At 48.4% G+C, this 14,936-nt stretch overlaps 1 protein-coding gene across 1 annotated transcript in view; it reads right to left on the bottom strand.

The window, feature by feature from the left end:
• Positions 1-14,936, bottom strand: part of agrn (agrin) — a 247,780-nt gene that overhangs the window by 148,254 nt on the left and 84,590 nt on the right. The gene's annotated exons all lie outside the window — the stretch shown is intronic.

The raw sequence follows: 14,936 nt of genomic DNA, 5'->3' as shown, positions 1-14,936 counted from the left end.
AAGGAGACTCGGCTTTAGTCAAACCAGACCAAGCAATGTAAATGGATCAATGTTAAATTGTCTGATAGAAATGGAGATGGATGAGGAGGAAGAGGGAGAGTATATGATTTTATTTTATTTTTATTCGTCTTGGGAGGGCAGTGGGGGACTTTGTTGACGGGGTTAATAGAGCAAAAAGCTTAAAGGAATACACAATTCTCCCATTGGTCAGTTAAGTGATGAGAACATAGACACCAAAATCATCCATGTGTCCCCGTTGGCTCTGGTGTTCCATGCTAACACTTTAGCATACACTATGTTGAGTTGTACTGTATGCAACTAGCATTATCCAGATTAAGAAGACTGACCATTTAGGAAGAAAAAGTTGTTTAAAAATGACTCAATGCAGCTAATGTAACTACAGTATCTAGAGTGTGATTTTTAGCTGTACACAATCTCCCATCACCCACCACCTTCACTTCCTACGGAAACAAAACAAGTCAAGCCGGGAAAAAACAAGAGACCTTTCCTGAGGCAAAGGTCTCTTATCTAGTCCCTGCTAGTTCAAAAAAGTTATTTTTGTATCATATTGTGTGTACATTTTACCAATCTCTTACACAAAACTGTGAGACATAACCACTTATTTAAAATTGCTTATCATTTAGCTTTAGAGCTGCTACAAGTTCTCATTTTCTAACTTTTGAGATAATGCTAGTCGCCCACTATCACTCAACATAGTGTATGCTAAAGTGTTAGCATGGAGCCTACTGTCACTCGACATAGTGTATGCTAAAATGTTAGCATGGGGTGCCAATGATCTACTGGGGACACATGGATGACTTTGGTGTGTATGTTGTCATCACGTAACGGAACAGTTTTGTGTAGGCGATTGTTAAAATTCACACACAATATGACAAAAATAACGTACTCTTTTGAACCAGCCTGAATTACTTTCCTTGTTTCCATAGAAAGTTAACATGATGGGTGATGGGAGACTGTGTACAGGTAAAAATCACTGCACATACAAATATGTGGTTGCTCACCTGAAATAGTTCCAAAAATAAGCCTGGTTACATCAGCTATATTGAGTTATGATATTCCATCTAAATCTATGAATCTACACACCATATAATAAGAACCACAAGCAACTTTTTATTACCAAAAGGTAAACTTTGGATAATGCTACTTGCCTACTATCACTCAACATAGTGCTAGCATGGAGCACCGGAGCCAAGGATCTACCGGGGACACATGGATGACTTTGGTGTCCATGTTCCCATCACTTAACGGGGAAATTGACCAATGGGACAATCTCCCAGAAACCTGAAGTGCCCAACACAACACAACCAAACCACCATCTGTACTCTTGCAGCCAACTTGCCTGTCTGACACACTAAGCAGAGCCCCGGTGAGCTGTCAGAGCTGCCTGCTGCGAACACACACACACACGCACACACACACACACAATCACACACACACACATATAGACACATACAGCAGCCACCCAGCCGTCTCCCCGTTGTCTCAGCGCGGTGAGGGATAATGAGGAAGATAAAACACATCACATCAATTACCCCGCTAACACATTTTTCCGGGGCCCCGTCACCGCAGCACCGAAGCCTTTCTCGGGACTCCTGCGATTCGTTCACTACCCGTCGGCATCCCGCGACACAGCCGAGTTTTAAATTTAGGCTCACTTAAAATTGATTGTCAACAGCCGGGGCTTCGGGGAGAGAGAGACAGAGAGGGAAGGAGAGAAATGAGGGGAGGGGAGAGGAGAGGCGAGGAGAGGCTGGTGCTAGAGGTGAATAATGAAGTGTCTGCTGAAGCTGTTTCCCAGTCAGTCATGACGGTAACTGATTTCCATCTGGGGGGATTTTAAAGAAATATATACAACAAGGGAAACAAAAATTGGCGCGCAGTGGATATGGAAGAGGTTCTGCTCTGTAAGTGCACGCGAGCATACGTGAGCACACCAAAAAAATAGACATCCAAACAGGCTGTACGTCCTGTCTCGCATGTGTCAACATGCTTTAACACACAAACACACACAGGCAGATACACGCATACACTCACACGAGGCAACACAGATATACACAAGTGCTCGACAGCTGGCATACAAAGCGAGCGGGAGACATTGGGCAAAACTAAACGATTTCTTCACATTTCCATAACGAAAGGACAAGATAAGGTCTCCCCATAAACGTATCACCCTTCCCCATCTCTCTCTCCAACCGGCAAAGTCTGCGTGCGTTCCCGCGCCCGCGTGAATGTCACCGCGTGGCCATCATTCACCCTATATCTCCAACAGATCAATATGTGTCTGACTGTGACATTTAGCCATGTGTGTGCGCGCGTATGTATCCAAGTATCTGTGTATGCGTGTCACCTTCCCCCCTTCGTGTGGGTGATATACTCTCCTACAGAATGATAAAGTGTGTCTGTGTGTGGGCGTACGTTGGCAGGCAGAAGGTTTTTTTTTTTTTTGGAGGGGGGTACAAACTGTGCGTATGTGTGTGCGGACACGCTTCACTCCACCCGGTGACAATGGAAATTGCTAATCTGAGGTTGCATTTTCTCCTCTAACACCCCCCCCACACACACACCCCACCCCCCACCCGCCACCTCCTCCTCCTCACCCCCCACTACCACCATCCCCATATCCAGCTGTCCTTCTGGCCACACGGCGAGGGCTCAGCAGCATAATAGAGCCCCTTTCACTTCATCAATTTCTCCAGCACTCTTTTCTTTTCTGCTCTCTCTCTCTCTTGTCATCCGAGAGGTGAAGACGGGCCCGCTCTGAGTTTGTATTTAAATCTAATAGAATCTGTCTGCCTGAAATTGATTCGATAACATGGCGAGGTTACAAATGACCCCCCACCCCCCCCACCCCCACCTCCCCCACACACTTACTGGAATGAGGAGGAAAGAGAGACTGAGAAAGAGAGACCTAGAGTGAGAGGCAGAGGAGAGCGGTAGACACTGTTTCAGAAATGCAAAGAGGCGCCTTTTGCTCCCTTTTAATCAAGATCTAATGCACGGCATCCTCAGGGCGAGGGAGACGCTGCCTTGTACGTGATTGAAAAACCAGCAGCCTGATAACAGCCTGAGAGAGAGAAAAATAAAGAAAGAGAGAGAGACAGAGAGAGAGAGAGAGAGAGAGAAAAAGAGGGATGACATGACCATAACCAAAAAAATATTAACAGCTGAGCCCCCGATCCCGACCCCCTAAAAGTGTAGCTCAAATACCACTTAAGCCCAAATCTGACAGCATGAAAATGATTGTTAACATTCTGCTTATTTAACTTATTTACTTGCTTATTATAATCCGCAAGTGATTATGTGGCACAAGCCTTGCATAAATAATTTGCCGCTTTGGAGTGCTGAGAGGAATTTCACCTTTAACACCGTCCAAACTGGCAAGGCACTCAGAAATAGACGTGTGTGTGTGTATGTGTGTGTGAGAGAGAGACTGTTTAGTGTACCTAGCACCGGATAAGTCAGCACTAACAAAGGCAGGAAAGTGTCAGGTAGAAGGGAACACCTGTGTGCTATTAGTGACACGTCGGAAAAAAACTTTCTTTAACTCAGATGCCGCAGAGTGCCTATTTCAATCAGCTCGCAAAGATGTACCTTTGACCCTTCAAGGCTGCTGGGAAAACTGTCATGGGTGGGTAAGAAAAAACAGACAAGCTGAGGCAAAGAGTGCTTCCCTTGCCAGAACTACTCTCAGAAAACTCTTTGAGCCAGGAAACAACTGTGATTGCCCCAATCAGAAGTGCCACCAGCAGCCAAGAGAGATGGACGTACACTCCACCCTCCCCCAACAAGCTACTGTACTTTCAATATAGGGCGATAACTGCTCAGAGCGCGTAGGGGAGGGGATCGGGCGGGGCTTGCCGTACCAAAAGACACTTTTTCCCCTTCAAAAGGCATTTAATCAGCATTTAATACTTTATCCCACAGTTCAAAGTAAATGCCAAGGCTTTGGAGAGGAGATATGAGGATGTATGGGGAGCCCGCAGACACAGAATGGGAGAGGAGGGACGTGACTTTTGCTGTCCTGATGTCCGCACTTCAGGTGCAGATAAGGCTGTCAAGGGAGGTCAAGCGAGCTGGGTTTTGGGGGGACTTGTTGCAAGGACATTCAACGCAAGAAACTATGTGCGATGCATCTGAAATAAGTTATTTCCTGCCTTCTGAATCCTATCTCAAAGGCTGCCCTTGGAGGCTTCTGGCAAGCATTCCTTTGCAAAACACTGACCCATGCATCGGAACATGAAAAACACACAGGTATGGAGTGACAGGGTGTTACGAACAGTGTAGTAGAAGCAGAATAGAGCAGAGCAGAGTGTAGAGTGTTGGTGCTGAAACAACGTACAGTTGTTGAGGAAGAGGAGCACGGCGAAGCCCAGCGTGGAGGTGGCCAGCAGGATCAAGCAGATGTTGCAGGGGATCATGAAGTAGCGCACCACCAGGGACACCTTGTGCTGGTACCTGCGGTCCCGCTCGGGCGGCGGCGGCGAGGGATAGTGGCACCCGCTCATACTCCACTCCAGGGACCCCCTCCCCTCCAGGGTGGAGGAGACGACGGGCCGGGGAGGGCGACGAGGGGTGCCCAAAGACCCGTTGGAAAAAATTATGACGACCGGGTAGGGCCGGAGGAGAAAAAAAAAAGCGAAAGAGACACGTAATGGCCGGTGTTTCAGCTCCGGTTCCAGCTGTGCGCCGTGGCAGGGACCCGGTGACAGTTCCTTTCAGAGAATTGCAGCGGCAAGCTTTCAGCGGTTTCCAGGCAACACATTTTTGTAGATAATGACATCCATTTGGGGAAAGAGGACAGACGGAGGGACAGGGGTCTCAGGCTGCTGGCTCCTACAGCCCCCCACCTGTCCACACTACCTCCATTCTGCCATGCCCGCTGGGGAAAAAAAGCAAACTAATGGGCTTTTCAATGCACGAGCGACTACGTGTGTGTGTGAAGCGGTTTATACTTACAGCGGGAACATGTGTGTGGATTTAAGTGGGTGGCGGTAATGTGTTTGAAAATGTGTGCTGGTGGTACTTTTGGCGTCTATGTGTGTGCGATGCACCTAAGCCGAGAATTCGCGCATTCGGAAGCGGGTGTTTGAAGCTTGTCAGATATCCGTCAGAGAAAACTTCCACGGTACACCGGCGGTAAATCCACAGTAGGGAACCTCTCCTTTCTTCTCCGTGACCCCGGTTGGTAATTAGACGGGACGGACAGGGGTCTCGGGCTGTCGGCTCCAGCAACGGTCCCCCTCCTTTCCTTGTCAGGAACCTTGCCAAGGTCTAGCGCTCACCAACAGCATGTGTCATAAGTATTTCCCTGCGAAGTGACAGCCGAGCATCTCTTTTTAGCCTCCCTGTGGCTGCTGGCCGGAGGGGCGACGGGGGGCTAGCTTCTCATCTGTGGCTCCTCCGAGACATTCGTCAGCCCCAGTGCTCCTCTAACAAAAACACAACTGCTTCTTTGTATCCGCTCGGCCGGCCCCTTCGCGAGCTTCGGTCACGGCGATGAGACGGGCTCTACAGTGCGTCAGAGCTGCCCTCCGCTAGGCGCCGAACGTGACACCGTCGCCGAGAGCAACTTGTATCTGCTGTAGCGTGATTAGCAGGGTGGCTGGAAAGCAGCTGGCCGCCTCTCGCTGAACCATATGCTCCCGGGATCGCGGAGACGGCTTGTTTTTGCCTCCCCTTTCTCTCCCGACTGCCTGCCACTCCTCCTCAGTTCAATAACCTTTAGCCCCGGCTGGACTCGCTGCGGGGGCAAGCAGCCACCCCCGCCCTGCCGGTGTGCTGGGGCCAAAAGCAGGTCAGGAGAAGTGGTGGAAAAGGGGGGGGGGAAGTTGGAGAGGAGAACGATTGCAATCCCCCCCACTCGACCTGTCAGCGCAGAGTCGTCTTATCCTCCAGCAAAACACTGAGACACTTTGAGTGGATAAACTCGCAAAAAGGGAAAGGAGAAAAGCCTGTGTCTGATTAGAAATCAACAGAGAGGCTGAAGGCAGGGATTTGTTGGCTTTTCTTCCCTCTTGTCTGCCCCCCTGACAGAGAAACCCATCCAAATAATAAGAGCAAAGGGCTCTCGTTGCCTCCTCGTCTCAGAGAGCCTTTAAGTTTATTCAGCCTCTCCTTTTCTTGCCTTTCGGCCGAGAGCTTGTCCAGTCCTTTCCCTCTTTTCTCTGGTTCCTCGTCTCTTTTATACGTCTCTTCAAGCATCCAGTTGCTTTCTCTCTTGTTTTTTCTTAGTCCAGAGGCACTCCCAGCGTCCTGGCCACTCGGATTCACGCTCCAGCTTCTCCTCCGAGGGGACCCGGCGTTCACAGGCAGCCAAAACAACAAATTAGGCTCCGGGTATTCATAGCACACATAATCCCCAGGCAGCAGGTAGTGGTCCCAGTGTCAATGCACTCAGCCGGCACGCTGAAGCAGGGAGGAGCGAATGAACGAGAGCAGAGAGAGAGAGAGAAGTCTGCAGACAGATACAGCGATGGAGTGAGAAAGGGAGGAAGTCAAGGGACGGAGGAGGGGTGCCAGGGAAAAAGGAGAAGCAGCTCCTGACACTTCGGTCCACCTCGTCGCGTTGTGGATAAAGCAATAGCGGCGCGTCACTGGTCTCCCAAACACCGTCACTCTCCTCCCGAGCGCTTCTGCCTCAGCCTTCAGCCGCGGAAAAGACGAGTGCACAACGAGAGAGCGAGAGAGAGAGAGTGAGAGAGAGAGAGGTAGGGGGGAGTGGATGAGGGGCTGTCTTTAACAAAGGCAGGAGGGAGGAGGGGTTGGAGTCGGGTGAGGGGACGGGAAGAAAAAAAAAAAGAAAACGAGCGAGAATAAAGGCTTTGGGGAATAGTACTTGAGTCCTGTCAGAGTGGGGAGGGGGCAGCAACAGTGCAGCAGCAAAACAAAAGAGGGCCTCGGTCTTAGGAGATGTCAACCAACCTCCTCTATTTGTTTATAGCCTAATCAAAAGAAAGTGTTTTCCACAAGGGCTGGAGAATTTTCACAAAGATTTAATGAGGCAGACTGAGAGAAAATAGGCCCGGGGAGGCAGGGAGAGAGCAAAACTTCAATACATTAAAGTCAATCATGTATTGAGTCTTTCGCAAACAGCCTAACCTACTTGTTTTTGACCGATATGCGCAACCAGTGCAAGTCTCGGGAAACGAGCCTGAGAAACTCCCCATACGTTCTACGCTAATAAGCCTATGTTCAATTAATTACCAATCACATTTGCACTTTTTTTCAAGCTTGTGACGCCCCGGCACAGATTTTCCCCTCCTCTTCCCCCCTGTGTCAAATACTAAGAAGAAAAAAAACACACATGAAATGAATATTCAGCGGAGTTGGCAAACGATCTGAGGCGGAAACATCGGCATCCGTTTCGTAGCATGTAATTCTTTGCGCTTTTAAAAGCGATGCATTATTGCTGTTCTAATGTGTATAATGAGGTCAGAATGGAGGGGTGGTCATGGTGCGTTTTAGCGAGACCCTGCGTCAATATCTACTTACAAACAAACCCAGTGACGAGGCGCGGCAGATGCAAGGCGGCATCTCCCATCAATTATTAATGTTTTTTTTTCACTCTCTCTCTCTTTCTGTGTCTCCGTCTCCATCTCCGCCGCTCGCTCCCCCCTGCTCTGCTTTACACATGGGTGCACGCGCGCACACACACACACACACACACACCACATACATACACACACATTGATGCGCACAGCGTCTGCATCCACAGAGGAATCGCATGAACACACACACAATTGCATTTTCTGTCTGGCAGAACCTAGCACATACACCCAGCAGAAAAGGCTCCTTCTGTCTTTCTGTCTGTCCGTTTGCAGCCAACGAGCTTAAAAGACACGCACAGTCTGGACACATGCACACACATACACACACAGGTGATCTTGGACACCCCCCACCCACCCGCCCTAAGTCATCTATCTCTTTGGACACGGTGTTCATTCCCGGGCCTGTGCTGCGCTCTGTGGGGGGAGACTTTAATACAAGGGTAGCAAGGTTTTCAGACTGCCTGCTAAGGGTCAAGGGTTCACCCCCCCTCCCCCACCCCTCCACCCCCCCCCATCCCATCACCAGCATCACCACCCACCCAGAGGAGCCCCGCAGCTCTGCCTCTTCCAAACACGATACCCCAGACACTCTACCTCGCCTCTCCCGTTGCACGTAAAAAAGCTGATTGACGGATTTGACGAAGAGGAAAAAGGAAACAGCTGCCGTCTTTTTTTTTTTTCCTGCCTCGATTTGATCTATTCCTCTGTCCTTATTTCACTTTCATCTCCAACTCTGTCTTTATCTTTATTGTCCCATCAAGCAGCCACGGGGGGTAAAAACAACTACAAATAACAATAGGCAGAACCAACGAAGCAACTTGTGGCCGTGAAAGAAATGCTAAATCCTCCCAGCAGAGGGCGCTAGGGAGTCGCTTGGCCCGCTCTCCTCCGCTGCCACGACCCAAATAAAATCTTCCGTCAACATCAAAGCTCGGCCGCTTTGATCCATTTTTAATGCCACCAGTATCGAGCAAGGTTAACATCTCTCTCCCAGCGCTTTGAAATGGCAATTTCCATTAAGGAGCCAAAGGAGCTGCTCTCTTGTTTAATGGGCTGGCATGAGCAAGCCAGAGAGGTTGATGTGCGCGCGCGCGCGCGTGTGTGTGTGTGTGTGTGTGTGTGTGTGTGTGTGTGTGTGTGTGTGTGTGTGTGTGAGAGAGAGAGAGATGTGTGCTTTTCCGTATGCATAGTGTGCGGCATTTGTATGGGTGGCTGACTGATTGACGATGATGCTTCAATCAAGGTGTGTGGGTGGGTGTGTGTGTGTGTGTGTGTGCAGCCTAGCACACATCCCGGTCTTCTGACTGGCCAGTGTTGATCTAATTGATCTAAGAGGAAACAGTTGTTGGCCTTGCTGCATGATAATTTCCTAGCTGGAACAGGAGTGCTACCACCACAAAGATTTACTATTCAATTTCTTATAAAACAAAACAAAAAAAAGACTTCAACCAATGTCAAAGCAAGAAAGGAGCACTTTAGTCCTGTTCGCATCATCTTTATAGAAAATGAACTATTTTGCATGACGCAGGGACAAAAGGTCAGGTCACATAATATAATGTTTTTGTAAGTATTTGAAGGTCCTCTACATGTATGGGCCCACAACGAGCACATGAGATGCGAATGTGTGTGTGTTTTGTCCCCCAACAATACACAAAGAACCCATTGATTCCACTGGCAATGTAAATGCTGTGAGTGCCCGTTCAATAAGGGTCTATATGTGAAGGTTTCAAAGCGTCCAAGGGTACGATGCAGTAGGAAGTCAAAGTCTCACTGTAGATTTGAAGGTGAGGACAGGAAGAGTTTCTACAGCCTACATAAAAGCATGCATCACGCTTTCCCTGTGGTCAAGGACAGCCCAGTCATGATCTGCAGTTTCCCATTCATTATCAATAGAGAAACTCCAGATTTTATTTTGTGATGACATTACATGCTTCAGCCTTCGTTTTCTGGTGCGTGGCTCTCGGAGAAAAGAGTTTTTCCAGCCCACTAACAGCGACTGGATCACGAAACGACACGTATGACTCCTTCAATTGAGTGGTATTTTCCTTTAAACACCAAAGAGGCTGTGTCGGAGAATAATCGCATGCATAAATCTACCACTAAACAGCATTACAGCTTTCTACATTAAGGGTTGCAGAAATATCTGTTGATGAATACAGCAGCACCCCATTAGAGACGGTTTCTGTCCATTTTTCAAAGCAGGAGCTATCGAAAGCAAAGCAGTTGCCTTCGCTAATGGCATTAGAGATCATCCTTTCCTGCTGTCCATTGTTAATGAGGATTTTAATGATGTTGATGAAAAGAATAAAGTCTGTTAAAATTTTGAAGGGATTTGGTAATTGCCTGCACTAAAGCCGGTCTACTGGCCCACTCTCCGACGCACGGCTATTCATGTGCGCCTCATTTTCCCAGATAATTCAGTGTATTATTTGTCATTTGGGGTTTTATTTTGCTTAGGTGTATGCATGTGTATAGATAATGAGAAATCTGCTACACTGCGATTCATTTCAGCGACATAGTGTCTCTATCGTGAGCTTTCATCAATGATTCTTTGACATATTTATGCTGCCCTGCTGACCCTCATAACATCAACGGACTGACACTTCTAATACATTTATCTACTTCTACATGGAACCGCGCATTCGAAAGCCATAAATTCAGCTTTCATAGAGACATTAGGCCGATATCAGAAGGCCATGTTGGATCCTCCATGTGCATCGAGCCGTGCAGCCGGGGCCTGTGGAGGGAAGCCCAGACACATCACCCAGTGGGCTACGGCGGTGAGATGCTAGCAGGTGGGCCAATTGTCTCGCTACGGTATTAACTCCAATCATCATAAATCAGAGTTCTGCCCCGCCGTCCAACAGATTCCCAGACTTCCCAGTCATCGGGCCCTCCGAGCTGCATGGCGCTCATCCGGCAACAAGGAGGCCGGGGCCTCTCGCAGCTGTGCGTGGCTAACGGCATTAACCTCCACTGGGCTTGGACGTAAGAAAAAGAGGGGGGGAGGAGGTACAAAGACAAGAGAGATGAGAGAGCTTGTGTCACGATAATCCGAATTTCAATACTGCTGTGAAAGCCTGAATTAAATATTGGATTTTATAAATGTTCCATTCTTTCATGTTCCACGAGTGGAGACTCCATTTCAACGTCACCTCTGGAGGGCATTTGCATGCCGATTGGAATAGTTAAAAGAAAGAAAGAAGGATTGGAATAGATGGAGCTGCAGTCTGGCTCTTACTGTGGACACTGGACTGCAGGAGTAACAGCATCAAACAATCCACTATATCTTGAACTGAATCCCAGTCCACCTAAACTGGCTGACAAAACTGGTATGGAACTATTTCCCCAACAGATACAAGCCTGTCCAAATCGAGACCGATTCAACACACTGCTTGACGGTTTTTGTTCTTCTTCTTGTGGTATTTTAGTAGAATTTCTAGATATTTAAGTTAGTTCTGGTATCAAAGCCAAAATCCTGCCTTCGTGACAGCGCCTATTTCTGACTCAGAGGATGATGGTGCTATTGTGCCGCGTGGATGTGAAGTGTGAATGAGTTCCCACACCGGGTGGGCTCCACGCGACGTGACTCACGATGTGACACACGGGCCAGTACGTGGTGTCAGCTTGGGTACATACTGAAAATGACGGCCCAAAGCAGTTAAATACTGCATGCGGCTGAGCCAAATGTGATTTATATGTACAAATCCTGATAGATGATCCTGGATCACAGTGCTTAGGTCATTCTGAAATAATCTGCCGTTTTGATACAAGGTGGAATCCTTAAACCAGATCTGTGCATGTTGGATTTCCATGTGGCTTGTGGCTACAGATTGCTCTTTGGGCCTTCTAGCTGATGCTGTTTAGGTATTCACTGAGGAGTCTCCAGTCAATATAATCCACCTGTCCTCACTCAACATTTCTCTCCATATTAGCCTCTTCTTCCCGCTCTCTCCCAGGCTGGCATGACCCGGTTTTTCACCCTGCTCTGAGGCCGCTCTTAGCCCCAAGGCCTGATCCAGGACCCGTCCATTGCCGGACTTCCAGCACTCTCATAAGTTGTGTCCTGATGTTTCTCGCCTCGGGGCTGATCTGGAGCCTCAGGAGGCCAGTCGTAGCCCGAGGGCTGGCGTGCCCGGGCGCGGTGCCTCGTAGCCCTCCTCCCTCCCCGTCCGCCGGTCTTCAATGGAGAGGAACTAACTAGCAGCCATTCCGTCAACGAATAACTCATTATTAGCCATCTCTGTTTTTCCCAGCCAACCCTTTCCCTTCCATCGACGCCCACAACAATAACGATTAGAGCATTTAATACCCTACACGCTCCACCGCCTTGCCCTGTTTATTCAGGTTTTTAGCCCCACCAATTTTCCCTTAATGGCCCTTAAGGAAATTATTCCAATGGATTGGCGCAGAGAGAGAGAAATAGCAAGACAGAGACTGAAACGACAAAATGGAGATGGAGAGTGACAGAGAGAAATGGATGGTAAGAAAAGGAGGGAGCAACCTGGGAGCTCGGCTGCTGTCTGCCGAGCTAGTGGAGAGTGACACTTCTCCATGTGGCTAGCATATGGAGCCAATTGTGGCAGCGGAGGAAGGCTAGGAGCGGGGACAGAGGAGGGAATATGAGTGGGACCGGTTGGCCCCGACAGCCCGCACACAGGCGAGGCAGTGTCGGTGGAGCTCAAGGATGATACAGATGTCAGTCCCTGGCCAAGTCAGCCATCTGTCCCGAGGAGCCGGCCAAGTTACGCTGGCCCCGTCATGTGGAGGAACCAGCGGGAGAATCGCGATGACCAGTCATTAACCGAGCCGGGAGCCGTTCGTCCAACATGGCCGATTCCCCACAGCGGCTCACCTCGCATGTTTTGTTCACGCGTGGCGCCCAAGGCGAGTGTGGATGCGGGATGGATGGATGTAGATGAAAGGAAACAGAGAGGAGGTAGGAAGCTAACGCAAGGAGGAAAGGAGGGGGGCGTTTGTGTGTGGGAGAGAACTGATCATCTCCAAGCGATGAGTTAACGCTAATGTTAAAGAGTAAGAGATACGGGGAGGTGTAATTTCAAAAGCTAACAATGGTAAAGCCATGGGGATATGTTGCTGCCCACAGACGAGGAATGATGCCAAGACTGGAAAATGTGGAAGAGGAATGCATTAGCCACTATTGCAAATAGGTTTCAGCGATTTAATGTGCGCGTCTAAAGCAGAACACTGTCATCACCGACTTTCTTTACTTAAAATATTCTATTTTAGAGTCAGCTCGAGCTCCATCAAAGGCCTTGTGTTGTATTGTACATCAAAAACCCTCGTGTTCTACATCAATAATCCTGCTTTTTCCCAAAATACAATTACCGCTGCCTTTACCTTGATTTAACTATAGTATGATAGATCAACAAGCAAGCGCTGCTCCGACAGACACATACACAAGCACAGACCCGCAAACACACCTGATCGGCTTTCTACCATCAAAGCTGACAGTGACAAGCCATTATACGCCGGAACCCTTTCATTTGCATTTACAGTAATGAACTCTTTCCCCCTCCCTTCCATCTCTTCTCGCTTTTCTCTCTTTCTCTCTGCCCGTTACTGGCTGCCGGTTGCGTGTCAAGCTGGATCTTCTTAGATAGAGGGCAGAGAGGGAATCTTAATTGGCAAGCGGTACCCCCTCGTTGAGACGCAGCCCAAAAAAAAACAAAAAACTGAAATGGCTATAAATTATTTATATGCCTAATCAGACAGCATGCGCTCGAGTTATTCTCTCAAACAAGACAGCTTCTTTGCTATTCTTTTTTCTCCCCCCCATAGTAAATAATTCCAATTCCTTTTGATAAGAGTGCAGTGAGACGAGCCTGTGCACTGGAAGTGGAAGCCAAATGAAAATATGGTGCCGTAATGATGAAATAGCTGTTTTCTGGCTGCAATCAGGGTCAGGGAAATGAATGACCTCCTTTGCACCTGGCATTAACATGCATCCTGGGTTATTGTTTTGTATTCAGATGGAGCAGAAACGCATCAAATCCAGGTGTAAATGCACCCAAGGCAAATTGAAGATGCAATCACCCAAAGCACCGCATTTCGCCACATTAACAACGAAGTGTGAATGCAGTGAGTCCCCAATCCACACACGGCAACGAAAATAAGTGGAAATAACCTTTGGTGCACGGATCCAAGCAGAAAGTAGACACCAATCAAACAGGGACAGATTTCGAAGTGATGTAAATAGGCAAACAAGGTGGGAGACAGGACTAAGCAGATCCACAAAGCACATTCTGCCAATATATTACTTTTTTTCGCCTATTTAGAATTATTGGTAAACATACTACTTTCTTCGTTCCTTCGGCATAAGTTTCCTCTGAACGTATTTCGGTGTTACACTTGTTTGTTTACGTGCTAGAAGTGTGATTTTGAGAGAGGATTGCCAATTTTGGGGTTAGGCTATATCATGGCCAGGAAGCTACACAACCCAAGGTACTACCTAAGTTCACCATCACATACCGGAAACACATTTTCATGTCAGGTGGAAATGTAATCCAGCAAAATCATCATCTAGATCGAATTGCATGTTAACGCCAGGTGGAGAGGCGCTAATATGGCATCATTATGAAAGATCCCATAACTCCACCACCATTACCATGCTGGTGCAGGACCAGCAGATTGCATAGCAGGTTTCTCCTGCTATGGGTTACTGTGCTATCCTGAGCTCTGGGTTTAGCTGGATCGGTGTCGGCACAGGTGGTCCGCAGTTATAAGAAAATCAAGGCCAGCGAAGAAGCCGTTAGCGGGCGAAACCGGGCGGAGGGTAGAGAGGGAAAAATGATCCTCAGCATCCTCAGCTGAGAGAGACAGGAATATATCCTCCCATAACCCTGAGACCAGCTGTCTGTCAACCACAAGGCTTTAGCTGCTTTCTTTCCAGCCACACTGAGACACTCTGAGACACACACACACACACACACACTCTCGCACGAGAGATAAGCAGAATGACTCGGCATTCACACACATGACAGAGAAAAATATAGAGACGGACGGACGCGTTTCCTCGTTCAAATACCACAAGGTGCCGCGGGGTTAAAATAAATGGATTGCTAAAACTTTGCAGAAAAAAGGACGGCAGGGCGGAGGCAGGATGGTTCGATAGATGTTTTTTTAATACCTGCCTCAAAAAAAAAAGTTGAGCGCCGGAAAAAAGGCTTGCCGAGTTGCCGGGAGATTGCTGTTAAGAGGAGTTAGCGGTGTCCGCCGACCTCCCCTTCATCCTTTGACTGCCAGGAAGTTTACAGGACGCGCATTCGCCTCTTCCGCTACCGTCCTTCGACTGGAAAATGCCAGTTCAAGCCTGCCATCCTCCCTGCTGAAGTGTCCTCGAGCAAG

This window comes from Centroberyx gerrardi, chromosome 14 (assembly GCF_048128805.1).
Source record: "Centroberyx gerrardi isolate f3 chromosome 14, fCenGer3.hap1.cur.20231027, whole genome shotgun sequence".
NCBI classification, from domain to species: domain Eukaryota; kingdom Metazoa; phylum Chordata; class Actinopteri; order Beryciformes; family Berycidae; genus Centroberyx; species Centroberyx gerrardi.
This window is presented reverse-complemented; position numbering and strand designations above follow the sequence as displayed.